This window comes from Hyperolius riggenbachi, chromosome 3, assembly GCF_040937935.1.
Source record: "Hyperolius riggenbachi isolate aHypRig1 chromosome 3, aHypRig1.pri, whole genome shotgun sequence".
NCBI lineage: Eukaryota > Metazoa > Chordata > Amphibia > Anura > Hyperoliidae > Hyperolius > Hyperolius riggenbachi.
Window position 1 is genome coordinate 121,830,192 of NC_090648.1, and position 13,880 is coordinate 121,844,071.

The window sequence follows — 13,880 nt, forward strand, 5'->3', positions numbered from 1 at the left end:
ATGTTCACAATTGCGCGTTGCATCTAGCTTTGAAGTGGGTCCGTGAAAATCAGCAGGAAGTGCATTTTGAAGGTGGATTTGCTATGATTTTCCATAGTGTGGTGACATGATAGTGACTTTACATTTCTTTGACCTTTTGTAACGAGATGTGGGATACCCATTGAAAGCCTTGTCGAATTTCAAGTGGACCTGAACTCAGAACGTCCTTTCTGCTCTAAAAGATACGCAACAGCATAACAACCTTTAAACAAGAAACATTTCTTTGTTACAGCTAATAGAAATCCTAAGATAAATCTGCACTGTTTCTACTTCCTGACTGATGGAAGCAGACATATTGTTAACAGGCTGTGCTTTCAAATGAGCTTATCTGCCATTGGCAGTCATGTGACCCAGGGTGATCACCACAACTAGTGATTAGACACAAATGAGGGGGACAGGCTAAAGTCTCTAAATACATACACAGGATGCATTTCTCTATGTTCTCCTTCTTTCCTGTGCAAGAGTTCTGGTCCACTTTAAAAGCCTTTGGCAGCCATGAGAATCCAAGTCATTTGTATCAGAGTACAATGTGTGTTGGTATGCTACATGTAAGGGCCAAAGAAGGAATGTGCCACCCCAGATGGGACTCGAACCCACAATCCCTGGCTTAGGAGGCCAGTGCCTTATCCATTAGGCCACTGGGGCATGCTGTAGAAGTGCAGCAAGTAGGCTTTTGCTCCACAGAGACTGCACAATGCCTCTTGCAGCAAATAAGTTGCAAATGGACGTACTTCTTTTCCTTGTGTTGTGCCATGGATTTTGCAGGTGATATAGCTCTTGCCAGCTTCCTCCACTGCTCTTCAACAAGCAAAAGCATTGGTCTCATTCTTTTTGGTCCTCACTCAAAACAAGCTTCCCTTGTTGGGCAATGACAGCTCCTGCGTGTAGCAGTGGCATACTGGCACCCTTTGGCTTGAATGTTTTGGGTCATAGGAGAAAGGTGATTAAAGGAAGCAAAAGGGCAACTATCTCTGCTCCAGGTGAGGCTCGAACTCACAACCTCGGCATTGCTCAACAGATACTGTCTTATAAGTACCGCGCGCTAACCGATTGCGCCACTGGAGCTCCGTTGCTGCTGTTGGGGAGGTGCCTTTATCACCAGGACACTTGGCCTGTGATGCGTAACTCGTTAAAATGAAGCACATGTCATAAATCATTATAAGACCAAGTCAATTGTTTGTTAAGAAGAAAACCGGTAGAAGACAGGGAGCGTTTGTCCAAATCAGCAAGCCAAGGTGACTATTAAGATCATCTCCATAGAGGTGAGTGGACTTCAATGGAGGCTTGACACAGACTAGGAGCACACAATCACACTTTTTTTGTGGTGGTGAGAGAATAGGCCATGAGAGCAGGCTTTGAAAGCCATGAATACCTCTGAAAAGGTGTGAGATCATTCTGGTCTGCTGCTAAATGTGCATGTTCCTACTGCATATAAGGCGATAATAAGGAAAAGCACACCTATCTCAAGTCATGTTTTATCCCCAGCAGGTGCCACTCCTCCAGAGTCGCAATGCAGTCGGCTGAGTTGGGCAGACTACACATGCAGGCATGATGCAGGGAATCCCTGGGGTATTTACTGGGCAAGGCGTATCTTACACACAGCACCCAAAATGACAGATTGAATTTATTATTATAGAAGATATAAATATATATGACAGCAGAGCCGGCCAATTGAGATGTTCACAATTGCGCGTTGCATCTAGCTTTGAAGTGGGTCCGTGAAAATCAGCAGGAAGTGCATTTTGAAGGTGGATTTGCTATGATTTTCCATAGTGTGGTGACATGATAGTGACTTTACATTTCTTTGACCTTTTGTAACGAGATGTGGGATACCCATTGAAAGCCTTGTCGAATTTCAAGTGGACCTGAACTCAGAACGTCCTTTCTGCTCTAAAAGATACGCAACAGCATAACAACCTTTAAACAAGAAACATTTCTTTGTTACAGCTAATAGAAATCCTAAGATAAATCTGCACTGTTTCTACTTCCTGACTGATGGAAGCAGACATATTGTTAACAGGCTGTGCTTTCAAATGAGCTTATCTGCCATTGGCAGTCATGTGACCCAGGGTGATCACCACAACTAGTGATTAGACACAAATGAGGGGGACAGGCTAAAGTCTCTAAATACATACACAGGGCGCATTTCTCTATGTTTTCCTTCTTTCCTGTGCAAGAGTTCTGGTCCACTTTAAAAGCCTTTGGCAGCCATGAGAATCCAAGTCATTTGTATCAGAGTACAATGTGTGTTGGTATGCTACATGTAAGGGCCAAAGAAGGAATGTGCCACCCCAGATGGGACTCGAACCCACAATCCCTGGCTTAGGAGGCCAGTGCCTTATCCATTAGGCCACTGGGGCATGCTGTAGAAGTGCAGCAAGTAGGCTTTTGCTCCACAGAGACTGCACAATGCCTCTTGTAGCAAATGAGTTGCAAATGGACGTACTTCTTTTCCTTGTGTTGTGCCATGGATTTTGCAGGTGATATAGCTCTTGCCAGCTTCCTCCACTGCTCTTCAACAAGCAAAAGCATTGGTCTCATTCTTTTTGGTCCTCACTCAAAACAAGCTTCCCTTGTTGGGCAATGACAGCTCCTGCGTGTAGCAGTGGCATACTGGCACCCTTTGGCTTGAATGTTTTGGGTCATAGGAGAAAGGTGATTAAAGGAAGCAAAAGGGCAACTATCTCTGCTCCAGGTGAGGCTCGAACTCACAACCTCGGCATTGCTCAACAGATACTGTCTTATAAGTACCGCGCGCTAACCGATTGCGCCACTGGAGCTCCGTTGCTGCTGTTGGGGAGGTGCCTTTATCACCAGGACACTTGGCCTGTGATGCGTAACTCGTTAAAATGAAGCACATGTCATAAATCATTATAAGACCAAGTCAATTGTTTGTTAAGAAGAAAACCGGTAGAAGACAGGGAGCGTTTGTCCAAATCAGCAAGCCAAGGTGACTATTAAGATCATCTCCATAGAGGTGAGTGGACTTCAATGGAGGCTTGACACAGACTAGGAGCACACAATCCAGCGGCGGACTGGCCCGGGGGGACGGGGGATTTTTTCCCCCCAGGCCGCCTCATCCTAATTGATTAGGGCCGGCCCGGTTAGGTAACTGCACCGCAGTCCGCAGCCGTCAGCCGAGAATTGTGTGCGCAGTGCACACAGCCTTTAATATTATGTATGTAGCGGGCGGCCGCTCACTTCAATGCCGGCCCCCTGCCCGCCCCCCCTGTCACAGTGACACACAAGTTACTGGGTGTTCGGGCCGGCCCGGCGGCTCAGAGGCTGAAGATGAATGACGCAGGTGCGCAGTGCCGGGCCGGCTGGCTACTTCTCCGAGTCCGATCTGAATCACGTGGTGTGACGTGGGTGGCCAATGGGAGCCCTGCCCTGGTGCCTGCAGCACGCTGCGTGTATGGTTCACGCTGATGCTCTGGACGTGACTCCGCCCCCCGCCTGGAGTCCAGACCTGGAGCCGTTCATTGCTGCTCAGTGGCTGGCGGCTGCTGTCACTCAGGAGTACGCTGATGGACGTGACTCCGCCCCCCACATGGACCTGGAGCTGCTGCTGAGCCTGCCTGATCCGAATCGTTCATGATCCGGACAACACTATGAGGCATTGCCATTGGCGACCCGACCTGCTGCCTGTCACTTGTGCTGTGACAGGTCACCTGTGGTATAGGCCTGAGAAATTGAGACGTCACGAAGTAAGTTGCCTGTGGTCTGTGGAGGTCTGAAGGAGACAGGTTGCAGAGGAGGTTTTTAAAGATTTTGGTGTTTTGTTTTTGTTTTTTTCTTCTCATTTTCATTTCTATTCTCTGCCCTGGCTCTGATCAGTTTATTTATGACAAGTTCTGACTTTGGCCTGAGGTCACAAATCATGCAATTTGGGCGCCCGCTAGTGCCTGAAGTTTCATGCTTGAGCCGCTATAGAAATATCAGCATGCATTGAGCCGTAATTTGAGCGCAGCCCCCACTACCCAAATTACGGCTCAATGTCGATATTTAGCGGAGCCTGAGAACTTACTTTTTTTTTCTTGCGGTTGGCGGCAGGCAGGGGAGTGGGAGGCAGGCGTCAGACAGGTAGTTTGTGGGGGGAAAGGGGGTTAGGCATCGTGTAAGTAGTTTGTGTGTTGCGGGGAGGGGGTGTTGGCTGTTAAGCATCAGGAAGGAAGTTTGTGTGGAGGTGTTTAGGCGGAAGGTAGCCGGGGGGGGGGGGGGGAGGAGGAGGAGGATGTGATTACACCTCAGGCAGGTAGTTTGCGGGGGTGCACGCGAGGAGGTGGCGGGGAGCCTTGGGGAATTACGGTGGCCATACATCTGTTGACTTGGCGATCAACCAACTGTTTAGATAATCACTATCAAATTGAATGAAAATTGGTGCTGCCACAAGCATGCCCAATCGACAATTTGACTGATTTCAGGTGGAAATTGGTCAAATCTGAGATTCTGGAAAACTCAGGCCGATGTGGTTGCATCATCCCTCCAAATGTATTATGTGACCCCCGGTGCCTGTGCAGTTATACTTTTACCTGTCCCGCTGTCCTGCAAGTGTCCTTAATGTATTTTCTCAATGGCGCCCCACGTGACTACTGGCATATAGCATGTGGGGTGCGTGTGTGACGTCATTTGGGCTGAGGCTGCCATGAAAAAGGGCCACTAGTTTGTGTTTTCCCCCCAGGCCGAAAGGTCCCAGTCCTCCCCTGACCGAACACGGTAAATCCAGCGCTGGAGACTTGGGCGCAGCAGCGCAGGAGACTTGGGCGCAGCCGGCGCCACCATAGGCCGTAATAGGAACTACGGCTATCGCAGGCACATGGAGTAACTTCAGCGCCGTCAGAAGACGGATCTGAAGTTGCTTTTAAAACAATAATTCGGCTTCCAGCTATTGCTGGAAGCCGAATTATTTCATTCCCCCACTATCCATGTCGGCCTGGAGGGGGAATAGTAATTAACACGGCCAGACTTGTGCGGCAGCAGAATTAGCCATATACTGGCTGTGTCCTGCGCCCAAGTCTCCGGCGCCGTTCTCTCTCGTACGCCCCCTGACACAATCACACTTTTTTTGTGGTGGTGAGAGAATAGGCCATGAGAGCAGGCTTTGAAAGCCATGAATACCTCTGAAAAGGTGTGAGATCATTCTGGTCTGCTGCTAAATGTGCATGTTCCTACTGCATATAAGGCGATAATAAGGAAAAGCACACCTATCTCAAGTCATGTTTTATCCCCAGCAGGTGCCACTCCTCCAGAGTCGCAATGCAGTCGGCTGAGTTGGGCAGACTACACATGCAGGCATGATGCAGGGAATCCCTGGGGTATTTACTGGGCAAGGCGTATCTTACACACAGCACCCAAAATGACAGATTGAATTTATTATTATAGAAGATATAAATATATATGACAGCAGAGCCGGCCAATTGAGATGTTCACAATTGCGCGTTGCATCTAGCTTTGAAGTGGGTCCGTGAAAATCAGCAGGAAGTGCATTTTGAAGGTGGATTTGCTATGATTTTCCATAGTGTGGTGACATGATAGTGACTTTACATTTCTTTGACCTTTTGTAACGAGATGTGGGATACCCATTGAAAGCCTTGTCGAATTTCAAGTGGACCTGAACTCAGAACGTCCTTTCTGCTCTAAAAGATACGCAACAGCATAACAACCTTTAAACAAGAAACATTTCTTTGTTACAGCTAATAGAAATCCTAAGATAAATCTGCACTGTTTCTACTTCCTGACTGATGGAAGCAGACATATTGTTAACAGGCTGTGCTTTCAAATGAGCTTATCTGCCATTGGCAGTCATGTGACCCAGGGTGATCACCACAACTAGTGATTAGACACAAATGAGGGGGACAGGCTAAAGTCTCTAAATACATACACAGGGCGCATTTCTCTATGTTTTCCTTCTTTCCTGTGCAAGAGTTCTGGTCCACTTTAAAAGCCTTTGGCAGCCATGAGAATCCAAGTCATTTGTATCAGAGTACAATGTGTGTTGGTATGCTACATGTAAGGGCCAAAGAAGGAATGTGCCACCCCAGATGGGACTCGAACCCACAATCCCTGGCTTAGGAGGCCAGTGCCTTATCCATTAGGCCACTGGGGCATGCTGTAGAAGTGCAGCAAGTAGGCTTTTGCTCCACAGAGACTGCACAATGCCTCTTGTAGCAAATGAGTTGCAAATGGACGTACTTCTTTTCCTTGTGTTGTGCCATGGATTTTGCAGGTGATATAGCTCTTGCCAGCTTCCTCCACTGCTCTTCAACAAGCAAAAGCATTGGTCTCATTCTTTTTGGTCCTCACTCAAAACAAGCTTCCCTTGTTGGGCAATGACAGCTCCTGCGTGTAGCAGTGGCATACTGGCACCCTTTGGCTTGAATGTTTTGGGTCATAGGAGAAAGGTGATTAAAGGAAGCAAAAGGGCAACTATCTCTGCTCCAGGTGAGGCTCGAACTCACAACCTCGGCATTGCTCAACAGATACTGTCTTATAAGTACCGCGCGCTAACCAATTGCGCCATTGGAGCTCCGTTGCTGCTGTTGGGGAGGTGCCTTTATCACCAGGACACTTGGCCTGTGATGCGTAACTCGTTAAAATGAAGCACATGTCATAAATCATTATAAGACCAAGTCAATTGTTTGTTAAGAAGAAAACCGGTAGAAGACAGGGAGCGTTTGTCCAAATCAGCAAGCCAAGGTGACTATTAAGATCATCTCCATAGAGGTGAGTGGACTTCAATGGAGGCTTGACACAGACTAGGAGCACACAATCACACTTTTTTTGTGGTGGTGAGAGAATAGGCCATGAGAGCAGGCTTTGAAAGCCATGAATACCTCTGAAAAGGTGTGAGATCATTCTGGTCTGCTGCTAAATGTGCATGTTCCTACTGCATATAAGGCGATAATAAGGAAAAGCACACCTATCTCAAGTCATGTTTTATCCCCAGCAGGTGCCACTCCTCCAGAGTCGCAATGCAGTCGGCTGAGTTGGGCAGACTACACATGCAGGCATGATGCAGGGAATCCCTGGGGTATTTACTGGGCAAGGCGTATCTTACACACAGCACCCAAAATGACAGATTGAATTTATTATTATAGAAGATATAAATATATATGACAGCAGAGCCGGCCAATTGAGATGTTCACAATTGCGCGTTGCATCTAGCTTTGAAGTGGGTCCGTGAAAATCAGCAGGAAGTGCATTTTGAAGGTGGATTTGCTATGATTTTCCATAGTGTGGTGACATGATAGTGACTTTACATTTCTTTGACCTTTTGTAACGAGATGTGGGATACCCATTGAAAGCCTTGTCGAATTTCAAGTGGACCTGAACTCAGAACGTCCTTTCTGCTCTAAAAGATACGCAACAGCATAACAACCTTTAAACAAGAAACATTTCTTTGTTACAGCTAATAGAAATCCTAAGATAAATCTGCACTGTTTCTACTTCCTGACTGATGGAAGCAGACATATTGTTAACAGGCTGTGCTTTCAAATGAGCTTATCTGCCATTGGCAGTCATGTGACCCAGGGTGATCACCACAACTAGTGATTAGACACAAATGAGGGGGACAGGCTAAAGTCTCTAAATACATACACAGGGCGCATTTCTCTATGTTTTCCTTCTTTCCTGTGCAAGAGTTCTGGTCCACTTTAAAAGCCTTTGGCAGCCATGAGAATCCAAGTCATTTGTATCATAGTACAATGTGTGTTGGTATGCTACATGTAAGGGCCAAAGAAGGAATGTGCCACCCCAGATGGGACTCGAACCCACAATCCCTGGCTTAGGAGGCCAGTGCCTTATCCATTAGGCCACTGGGGCATGCTGTAGAAGTGCAGCAAGTAGGCTTTTGCTCCACAGAGACTGCACAATGCCTCTTGTAGCAAATGAGTTGCAAATGGACGTACTTCTTTTCCTTGTGTTGTGCCATGGATTTTGCAGGTGATATAGCTCTTGCCAGCTTCCTCCACTGCTCTTCAACAAGCAAAAGCATTGGTCTCATTCTTTTTGGTCCTCACTCAAAACAAGCTTCCCTTGTTGGGCAATGACAGCTCCTGCGTGTAGCAGTGGCATACTGGCACCCTTTGGCTTGAATGTTTTGGGTCATAGGAGAAAGGTGATTAAAGGAAGCAAAAGGGCAACTATCTCTGCTCCAGGTGAGGCTCGAACTCACAACCTCGGCATTGCTCAACAGATACTGTCTTATAAGTACCGCGCGCTAACCGATTGCGCCACTGGAGCTCCGTTGCTGCTGTTGGGGAGGTGCCTTTATCACCAGGACACTTGGCCTGTGATGCGTAACTCGTTAAAATGAAGCACATGTCATAAATCATTATAAGACCAAGTCAATTGTTTGTTAAGAAGAAAACCGGTAGAAGACAGGGAGCGTTTGTCCAAATCAGCAAGCCAAGGTGACTATTAAGATCATCTCCATAGAGGTGAGTGGACTTCAATGGAGGCTTGACACAGACTAGGAGCACACAATCCAGCGGCGGACTGGCCCGGGGGGACGGGGGATTTTTTCCCCCCAGGCCGCCTCATCCTAATTGATTAGGGCCGGCCCGGTTAGGTAACTGCACCGCAGTCCGCAGCCGTCAGCCGAGAATTGTGTGCGCAGTGCACACAGCCTTTAATATTATGTATGCAGCGGGCGGCCGCTCACTTCAATGCCGGCCCCCTGCCCGCCCCCCCTGTCACAGTGACACACAAGTTACTGGGTGTTCGGGCCGGCCCGGCGGCTCAGAGGCTGAAGATGAATGACGCAGGTGCGCAGTGCCGGGCCGGCTGGCTACTTCTCCGAGTCCGATCTGAATCACGTGGTGTGACGTGGGTGGCCAATGGGAGCCCTGCCCTGGTGCCTGCAGCACGCTGCGTGTATGGTTCACGCTGATGCTCTGGACGTGACTCCGCCCCCCGCCTGGAGTCCAGACCTGGAGCCGTTGATTGCTGCTCAGTGGCTGGCGGCTGCTGTCACTCAGGAGTACGCTGATGGACGTGACTCCGCCCCCCACATGGACCTGGAGCTGCTGCTGAGCCTGCCTGATCCGAATCGTTCATGATCCGGACAACACTATGAGGCATTGCCATTGGCGACCCGACCTGCTGCCTGTCACTTGTGCTGTGACAGGTCACCTGTGGTATAGGCCTGAGAAATTGAGACGTCACGAAGTAAGTTGCCTGTGGTCTGTGGAGGTCTGAAGGAGACAGGTTGCAGAGGAGGTTTTTAAAGATTTTGGTGTTTTGTTTTTGTTTTTTTCTTCTCATTTTCATTTCTATTCTCTGCCCTGGCTCTGATCAGTTTATTTATGACAAGTTCTGACTTTGGCCTGAGGTAACAAATCATGCAATTTGGGCGCCCGCTAGTGCCTGAAGTTTCATGCTTGAGCCGCTATAGAAATATCAGCATGCATTGAGCCGTAATTTGAGCGCAGCCCCCACTACCCAAATTACGGCTCAATGTCGATATTTAGCGGAGCCTGAGAACTTACTTTTTTTTTCTTGCGGTTGGCGGCAGGCAGGGGAGTGGGAGGCAGGCGTCAGACAGGTAGTTTGTGGGGGGAAAGGGGGTTAGGCATCGTGTAAGTAGTTTGTGTGTTGCGGGGAGGGGGTGTTGGCTGTTAAGCATCAGGAAGGAAGTTTGTGTGGAGGTGTTTAGGCGGAAGGTAGCCGGGGGGGGGGGGGGGGGAGGAGGAGGAGGATGTGATTACACCTCAGGCAGGTAGTTTGCGGGGGTGCACGCGAGGAGGTGGCGGGGAGCCTTGGGGAATTACGGTGGCCATACATCTGTTGACTTGGCGATCAACCAACTGTTTAGATAATCACTATCAAATTGAATGAAAATTGGTGCTGCCACAAGCATGCCCAATCGACAATTTGACTGATTTCAGGTGGAAATTGGTCAAATCTGAGATTCTGGAAAACTCAGGCCGATGTGGTTGCATCATCCCTCCAAATGTATTATGTGACCCCCGGTGCCTGTGCAGTTATACTTTTACCTGTCCCGCTGTCCTGCAAGTGTCCTTAATGTATTTTCTCAATGGCGCCCCACGTGACTACTGGCATATAGCATGTGGGGTGCGTGTGTGACGTCATTTGGGCTGAGGCTGCCATGAAAAAGGGCCTCTAGTTTGTGTTTTCCCCCCAGGCCGAAAGGTCCCAGTCCTCCCCTGACACAATCACACTTTTTTTGTGGTGGTGAGAGAATAGGCCATGAGAGCAGGCTTTGAAAGCCATGAATACCTCTGAAAAGGTGTGAGATCATTCTGGTCTGCTGCTAAATGTGCATGTTCCTACTGCATATAAGGCGATAATAAGGAAAAGCACACCTATCTCAAGTCATGTTTTATCCCCAGCAGGTGCCACTCCTCCAGAGTCGCAATGCAGTCGGCTGAGTTGGGCAGACTACACATGCAGGCATGATGCAGGGAATCCCTGGGGTATTTACTGGGCAAGGCGTATCTTACACACAGCACCCAAAATGACAGATTGAATTTATTATTATAGAAGATATAAATATATATGACAGCAGAGCCGGCCAATTGAGATGTTCACAATTGCGCGTTGCATCTAGCTTTGAAGTGGGTCCGTGAAAATCAGCAGGAAGTGCATTTTGAAGGTGGATTTGCTATGATTTTCCATAGTGTGGTGACATGATAGTGACTTTACATTTCTTTGACCTTTTGTAACGAGATGTGGGATACCCATTGAAAGCCTTGTCGAATTTCAAGTGGACCTGAACTCAGAACGTCCTTTCTGCTCTAAAAGATACGCAACAGCATAACAACCTTTAAACAAGAAACATTTCTTTGTTACAGCTAATAGAAATCCTAAGATAAATCTGCACTGTTTCTACTTCCTGACTGATGGAAGCAGACATATTGTTAACAGGCTGTGCTTTCAAATGAGCTTATCTGCCATTGGCAGTCATGTGACCCAGGGTGATCACCACAACTAGTGATTAGACACAAATGAGGGGGACAGGCTAAAGTCTCTAAATACATACACAGGGCGCATTTCTCTATGTTTTCCTTCTTTCCTGTGCAAGAGTTCTGGTCCACTTTAAAAGCCTTTGGCAGCCATGAGAATCCAAGTCATTTGTATCAGAGTACAATGTGTGTTGGTATGCTACATGTAAGGGCCAAAGAAGGAATGTGCCACCCCAGATGGGACTCGAACCTACAATCCCTGGCTTAGGAGGCCAGTGCCTTATCCATTAGGCCACTGGGGCATGCTGTAGAAGTGCAGCAAGTAGGCTTTTGCTCCACAGAGACTGCACAATGCCTCTTGTAGCAAATGAGTTGCAAATGGACGTACTTCTTTTCCTTGTGTTGTGCCATGGATTTTGCAGGTGATATAGCTCTTGCCAGCTTCCTCCACTGCTCTTCAACAAGCAAAAGCATTGGTCTCATTCTTTTTGGTCCTCACTCAAAACAAGCTTCCCTTGTTGGGCAATGACAGCTCCTGCGTGTAGCAGTGGCATACTGGCACCCTTTGGCTTGAATGTTTTGGGTCATAGGAGAAAGGTGATTAAAGGAAGCAAAAGGGCAACTATCTCTGCTCCAGGTGAGGCTCGAACTCACAACCTCAGCATTGCTCAACAGATACTGTCTTATAAGTACCGCGCGCTAACCGATTGCGCCACTGGAGCTCCGTTGCTGCTGTTGGGGAGGTGCCTTTATCACCAGGACACTTGGCCTGTGATGCGTAACTCGTTAAAATGAAGCACATGTCATAAATCATTATAAGACCAAGTCAATTGTTTGTTAAGAAGAAAACCGGTAGAAGACAGGGAGCGTTTGTCCAAATCAGCAAGCCAAGGTGACTATTAAGATCATCTCCATAGAGGTGAGTGGACTTCAATGGAGGCTTGACACAGACTAGGAGCACACAATCCAGCGGCGGACTGGCCCGGGGGGACGGGGGATTTTTTCCCCCCAGGCCGCCTCATCCTAATTAATTAGGGCCGGCCCGGTTAGGTAACTGCACCGCAGTCCGCAGCCGTCAGCCGAGAATTGTGTGCGCAGTGCACACAGCCTTTAATATTATGTATGCAGCGGGCGGCCGCTCACTTCAATGCCGGCCCCCTGCCCGCCCCCCCTGTCACAGTGACACACAAGTTACTGGGTGTTCGGGCCGGCCCGGCGGCTCAGAGGCTGAAGATGAATGACGCAGGTGCGCAGTGCCGGGCCGGCTGGCTACTTCTCCGAGTCCGATCTGAATCACGTGGTGTGACGTGGGTGGCCAATGGGAGCCCTGCCCTGGTGCCTGCAGCACGCTGCGTGTATGGTTCACGCTGATGCTCTGGACGTGACTCCGCCCCCCGCCTGGAGTCCTGACCTGGAGCCGTTCATTGCTGCTCAGTGGCTGGCGGCTGCTGTCACTCAGGAGTACGCTGATGGACGTGACTCCGCCCCCCACATGGACCTGGAGCTGCTGCTGAGCCTGCCTGATCCGAATCGTTCATGATCCGGACAACACTATGAGGCATTGCCATTGGCGACCCGACCTGCTGCCTGTCACTTGTGCTGTGACAGGTCACCTGTGGTATAGGCCTGAGAAATTGAGACGTCACGAAGTAAGTTGCCTGTGGTCTGTGGAGGTCTGAAGGAGACAGGTTGCAGAGGAGGTTTTTAAAGATTTTGGTGTTTTGTTTTTGTTTTTTTCTTCTCATTTTCATTTCTATTCTCTGCCCTGGCTCTGATCAGTTTATTTATGACAAGTTCTGACTTTGGCCTGAGGTAACAAATCATGCAATTTGGGCGCCCGCTAGTGCCTGAAGTTTCATGCTTGAGCCGCTATAGAAATATCAGCATGCATTGAGCCGTAATTTGAGCGCAGCCCCCACTACCCAAATTACGGCTCAATGTCGATATTTAGCGGAGCCTGAGAACTTACTTTTTTTTTCTTGCGGTTGGCGGCAGGCAGGGGAGTGGGAGGCAGGCGTCAGACAGGTAGTTTGTGGGGGGAAAGGGGGTTAGGCATCGTGTAAGTAGTTTGTGTGTTGCGGGGAGGGGGTGTTGGCTGTTAAGCATCAGGAAGGAAGTTTGTGTGGAGGTGTTTAGGCGGAAGGTAGCCGGGGGGGGGGGGGGGGGAGGAGGAGGAGGATGTGATTACACCTCAGGCAGGTAGTTTGCGGGGGTGCACGCGAGGAGGTGGCGGGGAGCCTTGGGGAATTACGGTGGCCATACATCTGTTGACTTGGCGATCAACCAACTGTTTAGATAATCACTATCAAATTGAATGAAAATTGGTGCTGCCACAAGCATGCCCAATCGACAATTTGACTGATTTCAGGTGGAAATTGGTCAAATCTGAGATTCTGGAAAACTCAGGCCGATGTGGTTGCATCATCCCTCCAAATGTATTATGTGACCCCCGGTGCCTGTGCAGTTATACTTTTACCTGTCCCGCTGTCCTGCAAGTGTCCTTAATGTATTTTCTCAATGGCGCCCCACGTGACTACTGGCATATAGCATGTGGGGTGCGTGTGTGACGTCATTTGGGCTGAGGCTGCCATGAAAAAGGGCCTCTAGTTTGTGTTTTCCCCCCAGGCCGAAAGGTCCCAGTCCTCCCCTGACACAATCACACTTTTTTTGTGGTGGTGAGAGAATAGGCCATGAGAGCAGGCTTTGAAAGCCATGAATACCTCTGAAAAGGTGTGAGATCATTCTGGTCTGCTGCTAAATGTGCATGTTCCTACTGCATATAAGGCGATAATAAGGAAAAGCACACCTATCTCAAGTCATGTTTTATCCCCAGCAGGTGCCACTCCTCCAGAGTCGCAATGCAGTCGGCTGAGTTGGGCAGACTACACATGCAGGCATGATGCAGGGAATCCCTGG

The 13,880-nt window shown here is 48.8% G+C and overlaps 10 non-coding genes across 10 annotated transcripts; all 10 read right to left on the bottom strand.

Moving 5' to 3' along the window:
• Positions 1 to 611: 611 nt before the first annotated feature.
• Positions 612 to 684, bottom strand: TRNAR-CCU (transfer RNA arginine (anticodon CCU)). Its single transcript has one exon. It is a non-coding gene; the product is annotated as a tRNA-Arg (tRNA).
• Positions 685 to 1,011: 327 nt separating this feature from the next.
• TRNAI-UAU (transfer RNA isoleucine (anticodon UAU)) lies at positions 1,012 to 1,104 on the bottom strand. Its single transcript is given in 2 exon segments — positions 1,012 to 1,047; positions 1,067 to 1,104. It is a non-coding gene; the product is annotated as a tRNA-Ile (tRNA).
• Positions 1,105 to 2,326: 1,222 nt separating this feature from the next.
• TRNAR-CCU (transfer RNA arginine (anticodon CCU)) lies at positions 2,327 to 2,399 on the bottom strand. Its single transcript has one exon. It is a non-coding gene; the product is annotated as a tRNA-Arg (tRNA).
• Positions 2,400 to 2,726: 327 nt separating this feature from the next.
• Positions 2,727 to 2,819, bottom strand: TRNAI-UAU (transfer RNA isoleucine (anticodon UAU)). The gene is given in 2 exon segments: positions 2,727 to 2,762; positions 2,782 to 2,819. It is a non-coding gene; the product is annotated as a tRNA-Ile (tRNA).
• Positions 2,820 to 6,072: 3,253 nt separating this feature from the next.
• Positions 6,073 to 6,145, bottom strand: TRNAR-CCU (transfer RNA arginine (anticodon CCU)). The gene has a single exon. It is a non-coding gene; the product is annotated as a tRNA-Arg (tRNA).
• Positions 6,146 to 6,472: 327 nt separating this feature from the next.
• Positions 6,473 to 6,565, bottom strand: TRNAI-UAU (transfer RNA isoleucine (anticodon UAU)). The gene is given in 2 exon segments: positions 6,473 to 6,508; positions 6,528 to 6,565. It is a non-coding gene; the product is annotated as a tRNA-Ile (tRNA).
• A 1,222-nt stretch (positions 6,566 to 7,787) lies between these two features.
• TRNAR-CCU (transfer RNA arginine (anticodon CCU)) lies at positions 7,788 to 7,860 on the bottom strand. Its single transcript has one exon. It is a non-coding gene; the product is annotated as a tRNA-Arg (tRNA).
• A 327-nt stretch (positions 7,861 to 8,187) lies between these two features.
• TRNAI-UAU (transfer RNA isoleucine (anticodon UAU)) lies at positions 8,188 to 8,280 on the bottom strand. Its single transcript is given in 2 exon segments — positions 8,188 to 8,223; positions 8,243 to 8,280. It is a non-coding gene; the product is annotated as a tRNA-Ile (tRNA).
• Positions 8,281 to 11,193: 2,913 nt separating this feature from the next.
• On the bottom strand, positions 11,194 to 11,266 carry TRNAR-CCU (transfer RNA arginine (anticodon CCU)). The gene has a single exon. It is a non-coding gene; the product is annotated as a tRNA-Arg (tRNA).
• A 327-nt stretch (positions 11,267 to 11,593) lies between these two features.
• Positions 11,594 to 11,686, bottom strand: TRNAI-UAU (transfer RNA isoleucine (anticodon UAU)). The gene is given in 2 exon segments: positions 11,594 to 11,629; positions 11,649 to 11,686. It is a non-coding gene; the product is annotated as a tRNA-Ile (tRNA).
• Positions 11,687 to 13,880: the final 2,194 nt, after the last annotated feature.